Genomic DNA, 25,153 nt, shown 5'->3' with positions numbered 1-25,153 from the left:
GCTGAACCACAACCTCATCTCCAACTTTGATGCCATATTCCCCATTGAAACCTTTACTCTCCATCATCCTGCCTTTCTCCCCAGCACATCCATCGTCTGCATCCCTTGGACTTAAGGGAGTGGAGATATGAACAGATTATGGAAAAAAATCTGGTTGAGCCACTCATCTGGCTGGTCCACAAAACACCATTAGGTCTTGCCCTCATCTGCAAAAACTGCTCACTATTCCAGTATCATCCTGGAATTCAAAAACAAGTGCAAGGAGCTCATGAACTAACTCGTCACCAAGATTGAGATCATCTGATCAGCTGCCTCTGCCATTCTCCCCCCCCCCCCACAAACAGAACAATCTCTAAGGTTCCCCTCTGCTCAAAATCCTGAAGTTGTACTGTTCTCTCGTTCCCCTTCCATCACCCCCAATGTCCAAGAGACCCAATCTGTATTCCTTTGATCCCATTTCCACAAAACTGTGGATATCCCAAATTCCCTTCCTGGCTCCCATGTTAGCTGATATTGTTAACTGTTCTCTCCTCAGATACTGTCCACCTATCTTTCAAAGCTGCTGCCATCACCCCTCAAAAGCAAAAATCCTCAACTCCTCCATCTTTGCAAATACCATTCTATCCTCAAACCTTCATTTCCTCTCAGGCCCTCCCAAATTTGTGCCCTACCTCACTACCACCTCTTTTAACCTCTTCATTATCTCCAAACTGTCAGACTGCCAACTTGACATCCAGTATTGGATCACCAGAAATTTCTGTCTAGAAAATGAGAAGACCAAAGCCACTGTCTTCAATCCCCACAACAAACTCTGTTCCCTAGGCTGGACTCTATACCACTTCCGATCGGAGGCTGATCCACACTATTGAAACCTTGGTGTAATTTGCCCGAGGTTGCTCCAGATCGTTCTGAACCTTGGTGTCATATTCAACCCCAAAATGAGACTTCGACCACATCTCAACACCACCACTAAGACTGCCTATTCCAAACTCTAACATTGCCCGATTCTGCCCTGCCTCCGCTCATCTGCTGCTGAAACCCTCCTCTGTGCCTTTTTGCCTCTACACTTGATTCCAAAGCACTTATGGCCTGTCTCCCACATTATGGCCTGTGTAAACTGGAGATCAACAAAAGCTCTGCCGCTCATGTCCTAATTCACACCAAGTCCTGTTTACCTATCATCCCTGAGCTAGCTGACCTACACTGGTTCCTGTTGGATTTTAAAATTCTCATCCTTGTTTTCAAATCCATTCATGGCCTCATCTCCCCCCCTCCCTATCTTTAACTTCCTCCATCTCCACAACCCATCAAGTTATCTACTCCTCTGATTCAGACATCCTGAACAGCCACAATTTTAATTGTTCCACTATTGGTGACTATGTCTTTAGCCACAAAAGGTCCCAAGCTCTGGAATTCCCTCTCCAAGCCTCTTTACCTCTCTCCTCCTTTAAGATTCACCTCTTGGACCAAGTTTCCAGTCATCTACCCTATTATTTCCTGGTGATTCAGTGCCAAAATTTACTTTATAACACTCTTGTGTAATACAATTATCCAAGTTGTTGTAGTAGAGTATGGGCTAGCTGTTAGCAAAGCTCCATCTACACTGATTGATTGCTCCCAGGATAAGTACAGCAGGCTAGATGCAGAGTAAAACTCCCATGTCCTGCAGTACGCCAATGACATGAATCATTCCACACACCTGCCTTTGTGTGCCTTTTCTCACTGGAGTGGCAGTTTAGTGCCAAATTAGGGGCAATATTAAGCTACAGTTCACATCACTAAACACTGAATAAATGCATTTAAAATGTAACCTTTGAAACAGAGACACAGAAGACTTTCATTTGAGCATTGAATTGGATTTGAACTCAGGTCACAGGAGTTAGAGGTCAATGTCTTGCCCACAGAATCAGTCACCTACCAGTTAATTTATTTTTATTTGAAAATTAAAGCCAGTGCAGTACTGATGTCCTGTTATTATATTTCAGCACCAAATTTAGTAAATTGAGTACAATGTTTGTTTACAAAGTACACTAAATATAGCTTGAGCTAGACAGTCATTACTGCACCCGGACACCCTCAATCTAACACAAATAGTCACAACCTCAAATGCATTCAGTGATTTGACCCACCTGGTGTGGGGCTGCTGGTTTTACAACTAAAGACCATGAGTTACATAAATATGCCATCCATCTGAGAGCAAGTTAGCTAACCCCGCAGGCAGCATAACAAAATAAAGTACCTACTTTTGGCAAATCTTAGTTTCCTCCCCCCACCCCCAAAGCACATACTATAAACACAAATTCACTACAACTGCCACTTTACATGACAATTAGTCTCACCCTTTTTAAAACTACTTATTTTCCACTCTCCTCTCCAGAAGGCACCAATTCTTGTTGAGGCTTCATCTAGTACTTCACCTAATTGGCCATCCTCATGTGAGCCCAGACAGGGAACATTGAAAAACTTCACAGCCAAACCTAATCATGTCTTCATGTGGCATCTGTAAACAGGTACTTTTCAACCAAGGTCACTGAACAGCTTTCAGGAGCAGTGCTTGCTCTCGATTAGATTTTATCCCAGGGGCACTGAAGCCAATCATAGTGCCCAACTGCTCTCCCAGGTATCATCAGCTAACTTCACAACAACCAAGGATCAAAGCTGGGACCTTCTGCTCTTTACATGCCCATTTACTTACCAACAGCAACATGGATGCTGTGCTCCCAACCCTTACCACTGATTTAAAGAACGGACACTGACACATCACACTTAAAACTTGATTGCGGCAGATAGTGACTAAAACAACAGAACCAGAAAATGTACATAGGAAAAAAAGTATTTTTTTTTAAAAATCCCTAAGAATTACAACACAATGTTACATAGATTAATATGTACAGCAAGAAAGTTTTGAAAGATGTTACATCCAAATGAATTTACACTTGGGGAACACTTTGTGCATTATATAAATATAATATAAATATTTAAAATATTAAGTAAAGGCAATACAAAACATACATTTAGATGCAACTTAAAAATCTAGAATGTTTACAAATAAATGTAACATTTAAAATTACAAACACATTCATAAGATGTATCTTGTTAAAAATACAGACTTAATAACAAGTAAATGCAACACTGTTTAAGCAATATTTCCCCATAGCACTTAGGAATTGCATCAAAAATTGACACTTTGACATGAAGCACAAATAAGGTATAGGTGGATGTTAATTCTAGTGTATAAAGAATCTGAAACACAAGGACAAATCTCCTCCAAGTGCATGCGGCTGTAATAAAATCTAATGCAACAATATCTGAGGCAGGCTGAAGGCTGACAGCATCTCTCCCCAGCCCTTCCTGCATCTCCTGTAAATTATTTATAAGCAGCTTCACTTAAACCTTTCTAGGCTATTGTCAAACACGCCATTTGTACCTGTTTTTTTTTCAGCATGCAGCTGTCCCTGACTCCATGCTGCCCTGCTCTTGAGGTATTTAACTGATCTTCGCTTCCTCTCTTCAGTCGCTGTCTTTCTCACTAACCCGAGCTTCCCCGAGTCCCGCCCACCCGCCGCACTCTTATTGGCTCCAGCCCAGCGCCCTGCCCGCTCATGTTACGCTTCCATTGGCTGGCGAACCCGTCAATAACCGGCATCTGTTCAACACTGCAACACTCGAACCTCCCTCTGATTGGATAACGTGAAGGCCGCGTTGGGGGATAGTTTGTTCAGATCGGGGTTCAATCTTAAACTCTGAGGCTGGCGAAAGAGAAAATTAATTTCAAGACTAGCAAATACCTGCAGAACGTTCGCTGAAATTAGTATCCTTATGGCAACAGTACTTCTTTAAATCGCCATCCCATCCTCTCGCTCAGCTTATCTTCCAATGCATCTCCATCCCTCCCATGTCGCCCATTTCCCACATCCATGTCAACCCATCCATCCCACACTTTCCCTCTACCCCCCCCCTTTCCATCTACCTTCCTCTCCTCTCTGCTCCCCTACTAATTGGATCCACACCAGTTGGTAAAGTTAAAACTAAGACACATCGTTTTCTTTGCTGGATAGAGTTTATTGACTTAGATCACAGGCAATACTACCTCCTCATCAATGTGTCCCAGGTATCCCCATTTATAGGTGGACAAATAAATTCCCATCACCTGTTTAATAATGTAATTGCCATTAAACCTTAACAATGTAATTAATAAGACTTTGACATTCCCCTCCCTCTCATGCTGTTCCCCCATGCCACCCCACTTTTCCCCTCCTTCCTATATACCTTACCCCCTCTCACACATGGCATCCTCTGAGTGCTGCACCCCTCCCCCACCAACTATGCAGCCTCCTCCCTCCCATGCCATTCTGCCCCCATGCTGTCCCTTCCTCCCCATCGTCATCAGGAGCTGTCAGTGGGGTGCAGCCTGAGCCCTGTAACAGAGGCTGGAGAGCAATGAGAGCCAGGAACCCAGTTATCCAGACTGGCAAACAGTGGGACATGGAGCCCAGTAACCACTATGCATGTGTCAGGCTCCACCCACCAATTAATTCACAGACCAATCTGAAAATGCAGACAGACAAAAACTATTATAATAAGTTTACTTCTTTAAAATATTTTGATCTTAGTATTCCTGCTTTTTCTAATTCTCTTTCAAAACCCTACACCGGTCAGCTTGGCTTAGTGACAGCATTATTACTTTAAAGTCAGAGCCCCACTCCAGGGACTTGAGGACAAAATCTAGGCTGACACCACAGTGCAGTCCTGAGGGGGTACTGTACTGTTGGAGGTGCAATCTTTCAAATGAGAAGTTAAACCAAGGACATTCTGAATTTGTGAAAATTGCTATATAAATTTGTCTTTCTTTTAAGATGTTTCATTGCAATACTATGGTTGTGTTATATTGTCAAAGATGCTTTTCCTACTAGTGAGGTGTGAACCCAAAGCCCCATCCAGTTGTTCAAATGGGTGCTAAAGATGGGTGCACTATTTAAACCCTTTGGGCTGTATGCTTGACAAGGAATGAATATTGTAAATATATGCTGTATTTGTAAGTGTAGTGAAACACCTCAGAGTGTCACATATTATATTGAAAGAAACTGACATTGATTGCATGTATGATTTATGTAAAGTCAACTTTGAAATGTCGTGTAATATACTTTTATACATTTTATGAATAAAACATTTTTTGGGGAATAAGAAGTACAGAGGAGAATCTCCCAACATCCTGGCCAATACAAGCAAAAACTGGTCTTCACATCTTAATTGTTGTTTGTGGAATCTTGCTGTGCAGAATTGGATGCCCCATTTGCCTGCTTAACAAAAGTAACTGCACTTCAAAAGTAATTTGTTAAATGAGAAGTGTTTTGGGATTTTAAAAAGTGCTATACAAATCCAAACTCTTCCTTTATTTGCCTCTCTTCCTTCTTCCAAAAGTCTCTTAAATCTTAGGCATGAGTGGAACATAAATGGTAGCATGGAAAGCTTGGGCCGAATGGCCTGTTTCTGTGCTGTACATTCTATGTAATTCTGTGTAAAACCTTAAAAATCTAAATCTACCTTTGGTTCCCACTTCCCAAGCCGAGGCTAGTTTGACCACATTGCTCCATCACACAGCAGCTTAGTAGACTGGAGGAGATTTGACCTGAGTGGTCTCCATTTGAGGTAAGTAATTGGTAGTGTTTTTAAAAAGGTCACTTAATATTTTTATGAACACCATTTTTTTCAATATTTATTTCTCAGTCTTTTGAATAAAAAGTTATTTTCCTTTAATGACCATCACTACATGATAAAGGAAAAAAGAACTGACATTTATTTTGGACTTTTCATGTCCTCGGGCTATTCCAAGGTGCTTTAAGCTGCTGAATAACTATTGAAATGCAGTCCCTCTTTAGTAGGCAAACAGGTTGACCAATTTGTACCTGCAATGTCCCACAGACAGTATTAAAATTAACTTAGTCAGCTCTTGGACTGCTGACATGATCGTATCACTGAACCAGCTGGTTTTGTTTGTTTCCAGTTCACACACTGACATTGAAGCAAATAATAACATCACAGAAATGGATTAATTACTGAAATATTTATGCTACCATATTTAAATAAACATAATTTATTTTTGCTAATCTCCTAACTCTTGTTTTGAGATCTGGCAGTTCTAAAACTTCCTAGGAGAATAAAAGAGTGAAAGAAAACACAGCACCAGTGCTTCCAATCAGGTGTATTATAAGAGAGAGAAGTCTACTAATGACAGCTTCAAAATGCTTTGAAGAGCAGTGTGAGCTCTATTATCACAGTGATGGCAGCAGCATCCATATGTTCATTGCTTCCTCACAATGTTATGAAATCAATGAAGGGCCGAACTCGATTTATAAACTTTATAAACATCTACCAAATGCTGATCCTTGGCCACCCCCACAAAGCAAGATTGGCGATGATTGAAAACTTAGAAGGCAATAATTTCCAATTATTAAATTGTCTATGGGATGGCAGCAAGTCTCCGAATTTGTTTTAGTTTACCCTTATTGCCTCCTCCCCCACTCCCTCTGATAGCCCAATGACTAATGTTACTGGTAAGTGCAGCAGTACAGAGCAATCTGGAGTGAAATTAGGGTTGTCAACTCTACTAAGAAGTATTCCTGGAATGCTCATCAATGACTCCCTGTCTCCAATCACCCATCTAGTAAAACAACTTGCTTTCTCCATCTTCAAATTTTTTTAATAATTAAAACAGAAGTTACATGGAATATACAGCACAGAAACAGGCCATTTGTCCTAAACAGTCCATGCTAGCACTTCTCCTACACTTAAGCCCCCTTCTATCCTTTGTCATTTAACTTGTTCAGCATGTCGCTCTATTCTCTCACCCTTAGTACGTTTATCCAGCTTTCCCTGAAATGCATCTACACTATTCGCTTCAACTATCCCCTGTGGTAACCAGTTCCACATTCCCACTGAAAGGTCCGAGGAACACTCTGGTACAAAATTTCAACACTCAGAGTCCAGATGCAATATTCAAATGGTTCCTTTATTACGCATGCAGGGAGCAAACGCTGGGCAGTCCAGGCGCTTCTCCACCAAAGTTCCAATGAGCATAGTTTATATATTTTTTTACTATCAGTTAAAACTTAATGGTATTAGCTAGACAAAGACCACAGCACAATGACCCCCCTCCCGGTGGGCTGATAATTGTGTTCTTGTACAGTAGTTGCAGTGCAGAGACTGGTTTTTGTCGTTTTGGCGACAGCAAAGAATGTATGTTTGTTGCAGATAAAAGGTTTATGGAGGCTGACTGGGTGTGGTTCGAGGCCATCAGATGATGTGAAATGGCCTTCCCCATTTCTTGATCGAGTCATCCCGTGTCCCCGCCCGTGTGTATCTCCTATTTCCTAATTGCAAATTTACAGCTGAGCCCTTTGTACAAGTTTTTAGCTTTCATGTAAGGGTGTGATTGTCTGTGTATGTTTTGGCACCCTAGCTGCTGGTCTTGGTTGGCACTTTAAAATAAATCCAAATTTTCTGCATCTTCAGTCCCCCCTTTTGGGTGCGTAACCGTTAGGTTAAGTTAGCCAATTAATCTGCATCCGATGGCTATGTCATGGCTCCGGTGGTACCGATCCAAGCAAGTCCTACGGGCCATGACATCACCCGGAATTCTCCCCAAGTTTTTAAGCTTCCTAATGTCCAAGGCTCCTGTCTTTCTGGAGGTGCACGGCCAACAAGACGGGAGGCTGGGACCCGACTACATTAATACCGTGTCCTATCCCAGCAGCCGTTGTTGCTCCTTTAACATTATTTTTGTCCTATGTCTAAAAGCTTCCTTGTTACACGTGTGACATGCTGCAATTCCCCACGCCAATGCTAACACTAGCTGCACTGCAACGAGTATATGAGAGATTATTCTTATCCAGGGGTGTATATCCACATTCAGCCCCCAGTCCCACGCTTGCTCCCACCATGTTGGATTTCTCAATTGCTCTTCCGTATCATTGATTAGCCTTTTAAACACCACCTGTAACACGTGATACTGTTTCATCACCTTTCGTAAGTCACCTTTAATCTTTGTCAGGTTTTCGGTAAGGTAGGGAATTAGGGCCTGCTTAGGTTCCTTATACTGTTCCAGGGTATCATGGAATGTGTCGGAGGCGTTGACTGAGACCTCACCCCTTTGTTGAACGTACATCATTTGCGTTTGTCCAATAGTAACTGGGAGCCGGGGTTTGAAGCAGAAGTTTGGGGTGGTGATGTTGCAATGTAGGCTCCCGTACATGTATGACTGCTCAGTAGTTGTCACACAGTATTCCCCTTTCCCTTGTATCCTGAGCGGGTGTGATGGCTTTCTCTGTGGGTAATTTCTAACATACAACCCGCATTCATCCAGCCCCCCCGTTCCGACTGGATGGGGGCAAATCGTGAGGCTACCTTTCCACCTGCACCAGCTCAGTGAGACCCCATGTCTGCCCTCATTCTTGCGTATGGTATGCATGTCTATGGGTTAGTACCAGAGGGAGTCATTGTCTCGGATTAACCCAATGTTCTCCACTTGGTACTGAGGGTACAGGCCCATATCTGCTGTGACTGAGGGGATTGCCAATACCATGCCTATCACATTCATTTGGTTTGTGGTGCACTTCTGAATCACTGGATACACCCTGGTCATTCCTTTCAATGTACAGGCGTCGATGACGCCTGGGTTCTTGGCCATCCCCTGCAAGTGGGTACTGTTGATTCAGCTCAGTACCTTCCCCCATTGGATCTGGGCCAGATTGTGTCTTAATTGCCTGATCATCCACTGGCCGGAAGCGTGGCACAGCTGGCTTTTTTAGGTCGTGTCCTCTTGTCGTTCCTCCCTTTCTATTAATTGGTTGGTGGTTTTAGCATGGGTGTCTATAACGTGTACACTTTCCAATAGAAATGCCACACTCTTGCCCCCTAGGGCCCCTGCCGTTTCACCCCCCCTCGCTGCTCTTATGAGCAGCTGTCTCATGCTCCCTTTAAGATTCGTGACCTTGGAGTTGATTCCTTGAATGTCGAGAGAGTTTACCAGGGAAGTCCCTGTGTTCACCCCTGCCAGTACATTGTTAACTAACCCTCTCTTCTAGCGGTGGAAAGCAGCATGTCCCCTGAATCTAGTGGCGCCCGTGGCGTTAGCCGCCTGATTAATCACAGCCTTAATCAGTAATTTGTATAGTTTTCATAGGGGCGCTTGGTTACTGCAATACTCAGGCAGTTGTATACCTGCCAGGTTCACAATTACCGGTACAATTTCATGTTTAACGTTATCATACAATAGTTCACCGTCCGTATACAGTACTAGTCCATTTTGTGGCCCAGGGGGCATGTCTGGGCAAGATAGCCTCTGTAGTGTCGTTGCGTCCTGTGATAGTGGGGTGGTGTCAGTCCAGGGGTCCACCATTGTAGTCAACTCTGCGTGTTTGGGCCTCAAGATCTAATTCCAGGTATATGTCATTCCCATCTGTCACCCCTCTCCGGGACAGTGACCCCAGTTGTTGTTGTTCCGGGGTGTGAAGGTAAATTGTGAAATATCTCTCACACATTGTATCTGGACCTGTGCCCCCTTCACACATGTCCAGGGTCCGCCTGAGCCACCGCTGATCTGGAAGCATATTGAGCCCTCAGTTTTCCATTGGAGTTCCATTCCCATATCCGAGCTCTGCCCTGGGCTCTCTCCATCACTCATTCCAACGGATAGTTGCATAAGGCCAGTGCCACACTTGAAGAGCATTGACCTGTCCATTGTGACGTTCACACCTCCTTTCACATAAAATCCACCGCTGACATTCTTGTAGTATAAGCCCATACCAGCCGCTGCTTCGCAGTTTACGTTCTATATGCCGGTGGCTGCGATAGCCAGGGCCCTGATAATGACTATCAACACCCAGCTTTTTCCATCTTGGCAGGGAGGTTACCCAGTTATTGATATTTCTGTAATGAAGCATACTGCTGGTGAACGCCAGGGGTTAGGTTGTATATAAGAGGCAGCTTTCTCCTTTTCACCCCTCCTTGTGCACAGCCCACGGTGACCCTCCCTTTTGTCTTTCGGATGGCCAGTCCTCCAGTATGGGCTGCTCTTTGTCTGTTTTCCCCCCACTGCCTGGTAATTCAGCCTTTCTTTCTTACATCATACCTTTTCAGTTGCGACCAGTGTTTCCACCTACCTTTTCCCTTCATATCGACGCAGGCACATGAATCGCTGGTCCAAATAATTTCGTACAATCCTGCCCATTTTGGGGCAAAACCTGGTTGGCTCGGGGTGATTTGAACAAACACCGTGTCTCCAACCTCAGCCGGTGGTGATGGGGGTCTCCCCTTTGTCCTCTCTTCTAAATCCTTGATAGCCTGTTGGTCCTTCACTTCCTGTTGTAATTCCTTTAGTTGTCCATCCAATTACTTAATATAGTTTTTAATTTTATCTCTGATGGGTCCCATATCCTCGCTTCCGGTGGCTATGCCCTCTGGCAAGCGCATAGCCCTCCCAGTCATCAACTCATAAGGGGTTAACCCAGTTGTCCTGTTGGGGGTAGCCCTCAGTCACATCAATATGCAGGGGAGCACATCCACCCATTCCCTACCAGTTGCTGTGATTGCCTTTCCAATAGCGTTTTTTAATGTGCTGTTGATACGTTCTACCATTCCTGGGCTTTGTGGATGGTAAGGTACGTGAAATTTCTGTTTTACCCCGAGCAGCTCACACATCCTTTTCATAATTTTTTTTTTTTTTTTGTAAAAATATACTTTATTCATAAAATATCTTCAATCACATTCCAAACCATTTCAAACACAACATTACAAGGGTACAATCCAGGTTAAACTTTTACAAAATGTATCACCAGGTGCATCAGTACAAACAATATTACAATCATTTACAGCCTTTCATTTTGATCTGTACAGCCCGAGGGGCTCTAAACAGTTCCCAGTCTCTCGGTGCGCTGTGGTAGAAAGGTCTTAGACAGCGACCCTTCCCCATTGCGCCTTTGCGGCAGCTGCCCCAAGCTTTAGTGCGTCCCTCAGCACGTAGTCCTGGACTTTGGATTGTGCCAGTCCGCAACAATCGGTCGGGGACAACTCTTTGTGCTGGAAGACCAACAAGTTTCGGGCAGACCAAAGCGCCTCTTTCACCGAGTTGATGATCCTCCAGCTGCAGTCGATGTTTGTCTCGGTGTGTGTCCCTGGGAACAGCCCGTAGAGCACAGAGTCCTGTGTCACAGAACTGCTCGGGATGAACCTCGACAGCAACCACTGCATCTCTCTCCAGACTTTCTTTGCAAAGGCACAATCCACAAGGAGGTGAACAACGGTCTCTTCCCCACCACAGCCACCTCGAGGGCAACGTGCAGAGGGGGTGAGCCTCCTGGCGTGTAGGAAGGATCTGACGGGGAGGGCCTTTCTCACCACCAGCCAAGCTACGTCTTGGTGTTTGTTGGAAAGTTCTGGCGATGAGGCATTCTGCCAAATGACTTTGACAGTCTGCTCGGGGAACCATCCCACAGGGTCCACCCTCTCCTTTTCCCTCAGGGCCTCTAGGACGTTACGTGCTGACCACTGCCTGATGGACTTGTGGTCAAAGGTGTTTTTCTGCATAAATTTTTCCACCAGGGACAGGTGGTACGGCACGGTCCAACTACTTGGAGCGTTCCGCGGCAGCGTGGCCAGACCCATCCTTCGCAACACCGGGGACAGGTAGAACCTCAGCACGTAGTGACACTTGGTGTTTGCGTACCGAGGGTCTACGCACCGCTTGATGCAGCCACACACAAAGGTGGCCATCAGTATGAGGGCGATGTTGGGTACGTTTTTTCCCCCTTTATCTAGAGGCTTGTACATCGCGTCCCTGCGGACACGATCCATTTTCGACCTCCAGATAAAGCGGAAGATGGCTCGAGTGATCGCCATCGCGCAGGAGTCTGGAATGGGCCAGACCTGCGCCACGTACAACAACAGCGAGAGTACCTCACACCTGATGACCAGGTTCTTACCCGCAATGGAGAGGGAGCGTCGCTCCCACATGCCCAGTTTCCTTTTCACCATAGCCACTCGCTCCTTCCAGTTTCTAACGCATGCCCCGGTCCCTCCGAACCATATCCCCAGCACCTTCAGGCCGTCAGCCCTGACAGTGAAGGGGACAAAGGATCGGTCAGCCCAGTTCCCAAAGAACATGGCCTCGCTCTTCCCACGATTTACCTTGGCTCCCGAGGCCAGTTCGAACTGGTCGCAGATGTGCATCAGTCTGCGCACCGACAGCGGATCCGAGCAGAAGACGGCGACGTCGTCCATGTACAGGGAGGCTTTTACCTGAGTGCCTCCACTGCCTGGGATCGTCACTCCTCTTATGCCCGGATCCTTCCTGATGGACTCGGCAAAGGGTTCTATGCAGCACACGAAAAGGACACGCGAGAGAGGACAGCCCTGCCTGACTCCAGATTTAATCGGAAAGCTATCTGTTTCCCACCCATTGATTGAGACTGCGCTACTGATGTTAGTGTAGAGCAGTTGGATCCAATTTCGAATTCCCTCCCCAAACCCCATTTTGGAGAGCACATCCCCCATGTAGGTGTGCGATATTCTGTCAAAGGCCTTCTCCTGATCCAAGCTGATGAGGCAGGTATCCACACCCCTGTCCTGTACATAGGCAATCGTATCCCTGAGCAGCGCCAGGCTGTCAGAGATCTTCCTGCCTGGCACAGAGCAGGTCTGGTCAGGGTGAATCACCAATTCCAGAGCGGATTTGACCCGATTGGCGATGACCTTGGACAGAATCTTATAGTCCATATTCAACAGTGAAATGGGTCGCCAATTTCTAATTTCCTCCCTTTCCCCCTTGTGCTTGTAGATGAGGGTGATGATGCCTTTCCTCATGGATTCTGACATACTACCGGCCAGGAGCATACTCTCGTACACCCCTAGCAGGTCTGGGCCGATCAAGTCCCACAGAGCCGAATACAACTCCGCCGGCAAGCCGTCGCTTCCGGGAGTTTTACTCTTCTCGAAGGACTCGAGGGCCTTAGTCAGTTCATCAGGAGTTAGCGGTTTGTCTAGGCTCTCCCGCGTACTGTGGTCTAAGACCTCCGTGATAGAGGACAGGAAGGACTGGGAGGCCGTGTTGTCCGTGGGCTTCACGTCATACAGTCCGGCATAAAAGGATTTGCTGATCCTCAGAATGTCGGACCGTGATGACTTTACTGAGCCGTCTTCTTCCTTCAGGCTGCTGATCACAGAGCGCTCTCTGTGTACCTTTTGGAAGAAGAAACGTGAGCACGTCTCATCCTGCTCCACGGAGCGGACCCTGGAACGGAAGATGATCTTGGAGGCCTCCGAGGCAAAGTGCGAGGCTTGCTGGCCCTTCACCTCTTGGAGCTCCTCCTTGACATCGACCCCCATCGACTGCAGCCGGAGCAGATTCTGCATCTTTTTCTGGAGTCGGGACATTTCCCTCTGTTCCTTTCTAGCTTTCTGGGTGCCTTTGCGGATGAAAAACCTCTTGATGCTTCCCTTGATCACTTCCCACCAGTGTGTCAGGGACTCAAAGAGGGGTTTCACGGTTCTCCAACCTTTGTAATCCCTCTTGAGCTCCTCAATGTTCTCTGGGGTCAGCAGTTGCACATTTAGCTTCCATGCCCCCCTGCCCACCCTCAGGTCCGTCTCCAAGTGGCAGTCCGCCAGTAGGAGGCAGTGGTCAGAGAAGAACACCGGCTTGACCTCGGTGGATCTGACTGTGAATGCACGGGACACAAACAGGAAGTCTATCCTGGAACGAATGGACCCGTCTGGCCGCGACCAGGTGTATCTACGCTGCGCTCCGTCTGCAGGGTTGCTGAAGACGTCGTGCAGCTTGGCATCCTTAACTGTTTCCATCAGGGATCTGGACGTAGCGTCCAATCTGCTTCCGGCCCTGCCGGATCGTCCAGCCGCATCGATGATGCAGTTGAAGTCACCGCCCAGAATGACCGGCCTGGAGGTCGCCAGCAGCAGTGGGAGCTGCTGAAAAACCTCCAGCCGCTCAGCCCCTTGTGCCGGGCCATACACGTTAATTAACCGGAGTGGAGCGTTCTTGTACATTACGTCTGCTACGAGGAGGCGCCCGCCCACCACCTCCTTGACCTCGGAGACGGTGAAGTTGCCTCCCCGCAGCAGAATACCCAGGCCGGAGGAACGAGAGTCGTTTCCGCCCGACCAGATCGATGGCCCGTGGGACCACCATCGTGACCATTGCCTGTAGGAGCTGAGGTGCGGTATCGCACACTCCTGCAGAAACAACAGGTCAGCTTTGACCTTGGCTAGGTAGTCCAAGGTCGCAACACATCGCGTAGTAGATTTAATGCTACGCACATTTATGGATACAATCTTTAAACCCATTTTAAAGCATTTATTCTCCTACCAAACCCACTGTCTCTGAGAGTCCCAGACCTTTAGTCTGCTCCTTCATACCCGTAGTGAGCTCAAATTCCTTCACTTTGGATGGGCTGAGGTAGATCTCCTTGGCCGTGTTCTGCTCCAGTGGCATCTGGAGGTTCACGTAGAGAGCGGGTTTTGAGATGACCTTTGCTGGAGAAGCTTCTCCAAAACTCACCCCCTCTGGGGTGTTGCTGTTCCCGGCTTCCTGGAGCTGGGGTGCGATGATTGCCTCACTGCTCCCAGATTCCAGGGGCTGTGGTGCACTGGCCTCCTCAGGTTGCAGGCAAAGTTGGGGTGCGCTGGTCTCCTTGTTGTCTCCAATTTTCTGGAGCTCGGGTGTCTCGTCCTCCAACGCCCTGGAGCTTTGCCGCCTCTTCTGTCGGTGCCGCTCTGGCACTTCATCATCCGAAGAGCTGCTGCCCTTGTCATCCGTGTCGGATGGGAGACGCCTCTTGCCGCTTCTCTGGGAAACGCCCTTGCTTCTTCTTCGCTCCCTCTTACTTTTCTTGTTCTTCACCGTCCGCCACTCCCCCTGCTGCTTTTCCACTGCTGCCTCCTCCTCCATTGATTCGCTGTCCTGAGGACTGGGAGGTTCAGGGGGTAGTGCTGTTGATTGGCTCTCTGCTGCCTCAATCTCTTTCTCCACCTTGTCTCTCTCTGTGTCCTCCTTTGTCCCGTTGAGCTCCCTGGGGGCCTTGGTGGTTGGAGTGACACGAAACATTTCTTCTGCTTCCCCCTGGTCGGCTTTGGCTGCCTGTGCGTAAGTACGGCAGCGTTTGGGGCAGATCCTGTAGAGGTGACTTGCCTCGCCACACAGGTTGCAGCACTTGGCCTGTTTGCAGTCTTTTGTCTGGTGCCCTTCCTGTTTGCAGATCTTGCAGAGGGAGGCGCTGCAGTTGGCCGCCACATGACCAGCCTTGCCGCATGAGCGACAATGCTTGGGTTGCCCAGCGTAGACCAGGTAGCCCCGGTTTCCCCCGATAGCGAAACTGGAGGGAGGGTGGAAAATGGCTCCCTTACCATCGGTCTTTAGCGTGACCTTAAACAGGCGTTTGCCTGTCCAGATCCCCAAGTCGTCTCGAATCTCGGTGCCGCTCCCCACCTTATCGAAGTACCTGGTGAGGAAGGTGACCACGTCGGCGACAGGGACGAAGGGGTTGTACACATGCACCATCACCACACGTTCCCGTTGCAACGGCAGAGAAAAGTGCGGCTCCGCCGTCAGGATCTTCATCTCCGGCAGGTCTCTCTTCTCCTCGAACACCCTCAGGAGCCAGACGCAGTCTGCCACCCGCTTGAACGTCACGTCAAAGTAACCACCTTTGCGGGAGTCATGCAGGGTGAAGATCTCCGGAGCTTGGAAGCCGCACGCCTTCAACAGGATCCTCCTGGTGAAGAAGCCCCGATCCATAGGTGATCCTCCTTCGCTGTGGTTCACCGTGACTCGGACGGTGATAGGTAATCCACGGTATGGATTTGGATTGCGATTGGTTATCGCCCTTCCATCCCGACCTTGCCTTGGCAGGACCATGGTGTCGCCCCTGCAACACTTGATCTTAGCCATAATGCTGCCCATAAAATGTGTTCCTTGATCCGAATCTATCTGTAAAGGGATTCCCCACCTTGGTACTACTTCAAAAGCGAGGGTCTTTGCGACCGTGGTGGCGCTGCAGTCCCTGGTGGGGAAAGCCTCCACCCATCTAGTGAACTGGTCGGTTATGACCAGGCAGTATTTACTTCCCCTGCTGTCGGGAAGGGGTCCCGTAAAATCTATCTGTAGGTTTTCCCATGGGCCCTTGGGGCACGGCTGGTGTGATAGCCTTACTTTGATTGGTTTGCCAGGGTTATGCTGGCCTCAAATGATGCATCTCTGACAATACTTGGCTACATCCCTACCAATGCCAGTCCACCACCAGTTCTGAAGCAGTCTACTGAGCATACTGCCCCGTCCGCTGTGGTCTGGTTTGTGATACAGTTTCAACAGGGTGTATTGTATACAATTCGGGGCCATTGCTAACAACCCTTTCCTCCAAGTTCTGTCTTTTCCTGTGGTGGCCCCTGCCCTTCTCTATTTTTCCTTCTCGTCGGGATCTATATCTGCCTGTAATTTCTGTACATTCATCTCCTCTGGGTTATATGCAGCCACCTGGACTATGCGCGGTTCCTCTTTCTTGGCTGCCTCTTTGGCCGTTGCGTCTGCCAACATATTACCCCTTTGTTGCTGGTTTTCCACCTTCCTATGCACCTGTATTTTAATAACTGCCGCCTCTGCGGGCACCCGAACTGCTTCCACTAACTCTCTTGCTACATTCTCGTGCCTCCTGAGGTGATGAATCCCCTCCTATTCCATGCTGTCATGTAGTCATGGACTACCCCGCTGTCAGTGTACACATTCACCCTCTTGCCTTATGATCTGTTACTACCTTATCTTTTGGTAGTAACACAGCTTCCCATGCCGTTGATCTGGAGTCTGACACTGCTTTCAGTTTCCCAATGTTTAACAACTCCACTAAAGTATGCTGGGCGTGCAGTATTACATGGTGACAGCTTCACACACCCGGACTTCCCACGCAGCACAGTCTAGCGCTGCCATGCACCTGGCCAGTCCCTTCACTACAGGGGACTGCTGTGTGGAATAATATGCTATGGGTCTCATACTTCCTCCTCGTTGTTGTGTCACTACTGCGTTGTAAAAATCCCCATCTATACTGCTTTAAACGTGGAACGGTCAGGACATGTCAGGTAGCTTGAGGGCCGGTGCTGACATGAGACCAACCTTCAACTCTGTATACGCTGTCTCTTGCTCTGGTCCCGATTCGATCTTTTCTGTCCTGGGCTTTCCTCCCTTTTCTAAACCCTGTATCGGCCCGGCCGTTGCTGCAAACTGGGGTAGGAAGTTGCGGCAGTAACTGAACAGCCCCTTGACCTTTCGAACCCCCCTTACTGTGGTGGGGCGAAGCATGTCCGTGATAGCCATTTTCCTGTCCTGTGGTAGGATCTTGTTTCCCTGACTGATCTCCTGTCCTAATTACCTAACCAGCGTTTGCCCTACTTGCACCTTTTTGGGGTTTATCTTGAATCCAGCATTTTTCAGTGTCCTTAAGACTACCAAGAGGGCTCCAATGTGGCCCCTTTCTGATTCTGACACTATTAGGATATCATTTACATATTGTAAGATTGTACTGTTGTGTACTGTTGTATGGCTCTATGTCGCACTGACTCAGCTTCTCACTCATGACCTGATGGAATATGTTTGGGCTGTTGTGGAATCCCTGTGGGACCCTTGCCCAGGCATATTGCCTCCCTCCTACTGAGAAAGCGAATTTATCTTGGGATTCCTGGTCCAGTGATTTCGACCAAAATCCATTGGCTTTATCTAAAACTGTAAATGTTTTATGTTCGGGTTTCAATCCGTTAAAGATGGTCGCAGGATGTGACACTGTTGGGTGTTCCAGTGGTGTTATCTTATTCAGCACTGTATAGCCTATCGTCAATCAATATGACCCGTCGGGCTTCTTGACTGGCCATACTGGGGAGTTAGTGGTCGAGATAGTTGGCCTCAGGATTCCCTGATCTGCGAGTTCTTGCACAAATCCCTCCACAGCCTTCATGGCCTTTGGTTTTATGGGGTATTGTTTGTGGGTCTGGAGGAGCGGCCCTGGGACCACCACTGGTGGGGTATCAATTAGCCCACAGTCCTGTTTGGTACTTGCCCATACCTCAGATAGTGCCTGGCCCAGGAATCCGTATGTCCCGTCCCCAGACCAATCTTTTGTTATGGCTGAGGCACTTCCCAGGATGGTTACATTTTTGGCTAGAGCCTGTCTCCCCTTCGTTTTCTGTATCTTCCCCCGGTTATCTGTCCAAATTATCTGCTTATTCCTAGGGTCTACTAGTACATCTAATTTGTTTAATATATCTACCCCCAGTATTGTACCTTCGGGGTTCTTACAGACCCAGAATTGGGCTGGGATTAACAACCCTTTTATTTCTAACTCCTGGGTTTGGCTTTTGTATGCTGTTACACATTGTCTCCCTGCTCCCTGAATAGGTCAATGGCAAATCTAAATCGGTTATGGAGACCGATGCCCCCGTGTCTACAAACATATCATATTGCCGGCCCCCTAACAATGCTGTTATGTATGTGCAAGGATCGGTTCCTTTCTTGGGGGCCGATGCTACCTACTGGGGTTTTGTCTTGGTCAGGTTCTCAATGATACTGATCAGTTGGGAGTTTGACATGTCCGTCAGATTTGCTGAGGCGCTGTTGGGATTTTGTGTTGCCTTGTTTTGTCGGGGTCCCCTCCCCTCGGCCCCTCTGCCTTTTGCCCAACAGCCTCTTTGTGTGTCCTAGCCTATGGCAATTACGGCAGTGGTCTCGCCTTGGGGTTTTACACTCATTTTGCTTATGCCCTGGGTTTTTACAATTAAAGCACACCTCAGGTTTAGGGAAGGCTGTCGCCGTGGCCATCGTCTCAGTGGGGTCTGTAACCCCCCCCCCCCCCACCCCCCACTGCCGACACCTTTATCTTCGTTTTCCCTATGTGGTTATCTACCTCGGTGGCCCATCTTTCTAGCTCATCATATGTGTTCTTGTCTACTAGCCTAGTGTCTAGGATTGCCTGGTGGGCCGGGCTAAAGCCATCCTTGTACAATTGCATAAACTGTACATCGTCTCGGTTTGGCGCGACACCTACACCCCCGTAATTACAATATGCCTCAAACTCCTGATAGCCATATTCATCGGCACCCTCACCCTTTTCTTGTTTTACTCCAGTCATTATATCCCAATTGACTGGGGCTTGCCCTAAGACTTGTGCTATTTCTGCTCTAAAGGCTCGGAAATCAGCTCGCTGCTGTGCCTGGTCTGCAGTGATATCATTACACCAGGTTCCATCCTGATACCCTTGCTGCAGCCGTCCCCAATACGCCTCAGGTAGTTTCATCTGGACTAACCCGTGAACGTCCCTGTTATGGAGACCGTGGCATTGCCGTATTTCCCGCAATTTTTGCCAAAACATCTCATTTCCGTGTCTAGGTTTTAGTTGGGGTAATTTTTCCAATAGCTTCAGAGTGTCGCTAGGTGACAGGGACACATACGTGGTTCTTAGTTGCACCGGGAACCCCCTCTGTCCGTGCCAGCTGCCCATTTTGTGCCGGTTCGGTCGCTTGAGCTGGTCTGCCTGGTTATCCGGGCACGGGGGCACATACTCTATCTTAATTGGGGCCACGGGATATGAGGCTGGTGATTCCCAACCCGCTTCCCGTTGTTCCTCATATCCTGCTGTCTGTCCCACCAGCCCATTCCAACTACATTATCTGCATATTGTGGAGCTACTGGTGGCTGTGTTAAAGCTGGCAAAACTGACATGAGATTTTTGCCTGTACTAGCTCTTCATTATGGGGTTTGTTGGCCAACACTCTATTTACTTTTTTCTTTAACCCTACGTGTTGTCTTGACATTAGGATCCATGCTCTATCATCTTTGTCTTTTTTCTGATTATCCCACCGTTTTCTCTGATCCTCGGGTGAGTCAAATGGATTCCAATTGTTCTTTATCATTTTGCCTATCAATTTCTTATTTTTGTCAGCTAAATACAGCGTCAGGGATCCCTCTGGTCCCCACTTGGGTTTGTCACTACTGGCCGTCTCTGGGTAAGACGGTCGGGGTATATTTGTCGTCAGCGGTACGGTTCTTACCTGGGTCCTTTCTGACCGAACTCGTTACTTGCGACTAATACCGGATGTAATTATAACAAGCGTTTCTACCCCACCCTTACCACCCCTTGAACAATTGCCTGGAGCCTAGGTTTTGGATACGTGGGGCACCTGTCACTTCCTGGGTCGCGATGGAGTCAGATTTAGTATTAATAAAAATGTACTCACACTGTGACTCGTCCCGGTTCCCCGTCAGTGTCCTGTGTTCTTTGTATCCTGCCGACTACGCCATTTGAAAATTCCGAGGAACACTCTGGCACAAAATTTCAACACAGATGCAATATTCAAGTGGTTCCTTTATTACGCATCTGGGGAGCAAACGCTGGGCAGTGCAGACGCTTCTCCACCGAGGTTCCAAAGAGCACAGTTTATATATTTTTTACTATCAGTTACAGCTTAATGGTATTAGCTAGACAAAGACCACAGCACAATGACCCCACAATGGGCTGATAATTGTGTTCTTGTGCAGTAGTTGCAGTGCAGAGACTGGGTATTGTCTTTTTGGAGACGGCAAAGAATGTATGTTTGTTCTATACAAAAGGTTTATGGAGGCTGACTGGATGTGGTTCGAGGCCGTCAGATGGTGTGAAATGTCTTTCCCCATTTCTTGATCGAGTCATCTCGTATCCCCACCCGTGTGTGTCTCCCATTTCCTAATTGCAAATTTATAGCTGAGCCCTTTGTTCAAGTTTTTAGCTTTCGTGTAAGGGTGTGATTGTCTGTGTATGCTTTGGCACCCTAGCTGCTGGTCCTGGCTGGCACTTTAAAATAAATCCAAATTTTCTGCATCTTCACCCCCAATCTCTGGGTATAAACGTTTCTCCTGAATTCCCTATTTGATTTCTTGGTGACTATTTTACATTAATGGCCCCACAGGTGGAAACACTCTGTGTGTCTGCTCTATTGAAACCTCTCGTAATTTAAAAACCTCTGTTAGTTCACTCTCAGCCTCCTCTTTTCAAGAGAGAAGAGACCCGGTGTGTTCATCCTTTCCACAAAGGTAAAAACATGCAGTTCTGATATCTTCCTTGTAAATCTTTTTTTCGCTCCCTCCAGTGCCTCCATATTCTTTTTATAGTATGGTACCCAGGATTGCACACAGTACTCCAAGTGTAGTCTTACATAATTTCTCTACTTTTCAATTCTACAATTGATGGTCAGGAAATCAAAGTGTGCGACCCTCCCTCAATCTCGATCCACAGCAAAGGATTCAAAGTAAATGAGAAAATGCACCAATGGCGACATCACTTTTCTCCTAGCACAAAAGTCAAGGCTGAGAGACTGCTGCAATGGGGAGGTTTTGTCTTTCACTTGAGGCATTAAACTGGGGCCCTACCTGCTTTCTCAGGTGTCCTGGCCAATATTTATCCTTCAATCAACCTCACTAACAACCAATTATCTGGTCATTATCACACTGATGTTTGTGGGAGCTTGCTGTGTGCAAATTTGTTGCTGTGTTTACTACATTACAAAAGTGACTACATTTCAAAATTATTTCAGTGACTGTAAAGTGCTTTGGGACATCCAAAGGTTGTGCTATACAAATGCAAAATTTCTTTTTTTCTGGGCTGCTGTTAGCAATGTGCTGGTGATTAATTTTCAATTGACCGAGACTCCAGAACAAAGCTAGAGGTTTGGCAACCCTGAGTGGGATGCCTGGCTCATGTTTTATTACCACCCCATAGCCAATGTTACTTAGGCTAATTTTTAAAAAAAATTCATTTACAGGATTTGGGTGTCGCTGGCTAGGCCAGCATTTGTTGCCCATCCCTAATTGCCCTTGAGAAGGTGGTGGTGAGCTGCCTTCTTGAACTGCTGCAGTCCATGTGGTGTAGGTACACCCACAGTGCTGTTAGGGAGGGAGTTCCAGGATTTTGGCCCAGCGACAGCGAAGGAACAGCAATATATTTCCAAGTCAGGATGGTGAGTGGCTTGGAGGGGAACTTCCAGGTGGTGGTGTTCCCATGTGTCTACTGCCCTTGTCTTTCTAGATGGTAGTGGTCTTGGGTTTGGAAGGTGCTGTCTAAGGAGCCTTGGTGAGTTCCTGCAGTGCATCATTATGATTGATATCAACTAATGCAGTGCTGGGGATTGATCCTGGACCTTCCAGATCTGTATGATTTATCTCAATGGCAGCCAGTATTTTTATCCACAGAATCATCAAGTAATATGAGGGGAGAAATACATTTAATTTGATATAAATCTGCCTGTTAAGGTGTGGAGAGACAACTGGCAGCAGGTTAGCATTCAAGCTAAAATCACACTGGTTCATGGCTCAAGTGAATCTCTGTACAATATTGTCTCTCTCCAAAACACATGATCATTTTGGATAGAGGTTATACATTAAAAATGGCCTTTGGGAGCACTTTTGAATTTGCGGTGCTGCCCCATTGTTAATTGTACACTGCCCTCCCAACAATGAGCACAGAATGAAGGCTGACAGTTCAGTGCCCTGTTGACGCTTCAGTGCTCTATTGAGGGGTTTGCTGCACTGTTGGAGGTGCTGTCCTGCAGCTGAGACATTAAACTAAGGCTCTATCAGCCTTCTAAGGTGGATGTGAAAGTTTGGTAGGCACTATTTCAAAGAAGAGCAGGGCTGTTCTCCCTGGAGACCTGGCGAATATTTACCCTTCAACTGACATTGCGAAAACCGATTATCTGGCCATCATCACATTGCTGTTTGTGGGAGCTTGCTGTGCGCTAATTAGTTGTTGTATTTCTTACATTACAGCAGTGATTTCATTTCAAAAGTGCTTAATTGGTTGTAAAGCACTTTGGGGCACCTGAAGCCATGAAAGATGCCATAGAATTCCAATCTTTATTTCTTTATAATGACAAAACTTTTAAACCAGAATTTATTTATGTTTTGTGTTTTCTATGATAAGACGATAGGAAACTGTGTGACCCTCCCCCAATCTTGATCCTTTATATCATGGTTTGAAAGTGATTGCCCAATCTGCTGGCTTAGCATGCATACAAGGCTCATTGCTGATTGAAAGGCTATAGGTTAGCTATAAATGGTTAAAATGTGACTCGTACATCATTCTCATCCAGTTTATACAATGACCACTAAAATGTACAGAAAGCTGAAAATCACTCCGTGTAGATGCAAACTGACTTGAAATGGTTGTTCTAGTAGTCACCATAAGCAGTTTCTATGTTCTCTGGTGTTTGATTCACAAATGCTACATTAATCATTTCCGTCTGATGGCGTTTTATTGGTGGTTTTCAGTTTAAGCCAAAAACTAAAAACCTCAACTGCAATATGCAAATATATACTTGGGATCTGTCTTCGTTTCTCACAGAGCTATATGCTTCTGGTTTCCATTTATGCTGCTTATCTTGTATATTTGATGATCTTTGGTTGTTGTAAAACAATCTTCTGAGGCACAAAATAGATATTGCACAGAGGATTATTAGACAAGCTGACTGGCTTCCAGACTCTCCTGGGCAAAAAAGAGTTGGAAACATTGCCCATGATGCATATTTGAACTTGTTAATATCAGTTCCAGCCGAGCTGTAACCTGCGAGGATCAGTGGTCTACGGTTTATTATGTGCATGTTCAGATGCTGAAAAGAGCGATTACATCATTTACTCTATTGCATGCTGTCAGTCCAATCTAAAGTCTTCTAATCTTGAGACTGCTGAAGTTGGCCCTGAAGTTGTGCAGCATTGTACTTGTTGCCCATTGTAGCCCTGATGGAAGACTAATAGGATGTCATAAATAGGCGTTTCCACCATTTCCCTCAGGTTTCCACTTGTTGGAGTGACAGCAGGAATCTGGTAGTGTTCCCCTGGAATTTCAAGGTCAATTTGTCAGCTTAATAGTCAGTGGATGAAGCAGACGTGCATAAGAATAAAATGGCCCGATAGCTTGTGAGGAACAGTCTATGGTTTATTCTTATTTAGTGAGAAATATTACAATTGATTGCTCTTGTTCGATATCTAAAAGTGCAATATCAATAACTGGCTACAAGAGCAGGTCGGAGGCTGGGAATTCTTCAATGAATAACTCACCTCCTGACTTGCCAAAGCCTGTCCACCATCTACAAGGCACAAGTCAGGAGTGTGATGGAATACTCTCCACTTGCCTGAGTGAGTGCAGCTCCAATAACATTCAAAAAGCCTGACACCATCTAGCACAAAGCATTGATGATGCTGACGCATCAGAACACCATCACCTGCAAGTTCTCCTCCAAGCCATCCTGACTCGTAACTATATCGCCATTCCTTCTCTGTCTCTGGATCAAAATCCTGAACTCTCTTCCTAACAGCATTGTGGGTGTACCTACATCACATGGACAGCAGCGGTTCAAGAAGGCAGCTCACCACCACCTTCTCAAGGACAATTAGGGATGGGAAACAAATGCTGGCCCAGCCAGCAATGCCACATCCCACTAAAGAACATTTTCTTTAAAAATCCTCGTTTGAAAGCTTTGCGGAAAGCCACTAAATGGTTGTTGGGATAATGCAGTGGGATTCCCAGCTCCAGACTGTTACAACATGGAGATATCCTTGTGTAGCTTTAAACATCATTCTCTGATCTGGTTCCTTGTGTTCTACCAAAATGTAAACTCATAATTTCCAACCAATTACACTTAGAGCACAGATGATCAATTCTTTTTTTCCCCTCCCATTTTTTCTGTTTATACAGCAGCATCGAAAACAACTTTTCTGGTTCTGGCTGACGTCACTGTGCAAAGCATATTAACCTGTCTTGACCCTTCTGTGCACGCACAGAGGAGGCAAGTCACTGTGTTATATACAGCCAGAGACATGGTAGCTATCTTAGAAGCTGCCAGCAAGAAAAGGTTGGCAGATATGCTCATTGTATAGAAAGTGCCAAGCAATATGTAGGGATTGCACCAAACACCTGCTTGCTTACTGACCCACATTGGCTTCTAGTCCAGCAGTGTCTCAATTTTAAAATTCTCATCTTTGTTTCCAAACACTTCCATAGCACCAACACCACACCCCCACCCGCCAATCTCTATAACCTCCATCAGCCTTGCAACTCTCTGAGAATTTGCATTCCTCCAA

General features: G+C 46.7%; 1 protein-coding gene across 1 annotated transcript in view; it reads right to left on the bottom strand.

Annotated features, from left to right (window-relative positions):
* LOC144688311 (phospholipid-transporting ATPase ABCA1-like) overlaps nucleotides 1-3,546 on the bottom strand; it is a 71,465-nt gene extending 67,919 nt beyond the window's left edge. Inside the window, exon 1 of the mRNA XM_078554741.1 lies at nucleotides 3,428-3,546. The gene's annotated coding sequence lies outside the window, so the exon portion shown is untranslated. The remainder of the gene's footprint in view (nucleotides 1-3,427) is intronic.
* Between the last annotated feature and the right edge of the window lie 21,607 nt (nucleotides 3,547-25,153).

This window comes from Cetorhinus maximus, chromosome 13 (genome assembly GCF_964194155.1).
Source record: "Cetorhinus maximus chromosome 13, sCetMax3.hap1.1, whole genome shotgun sequence".
In the NCBI taxonomy this organism is placed as follows: domain Eukaryota; kingdom Metazoa; phylum Chordata; class Chondrichthyes; order Lamniformes; family Cetorhinidae; genus Cetorhinus; species Cetorhinus maximus.
This window is presented reverse-complemented; position numbering and strand designations above follow the sequence as displayed.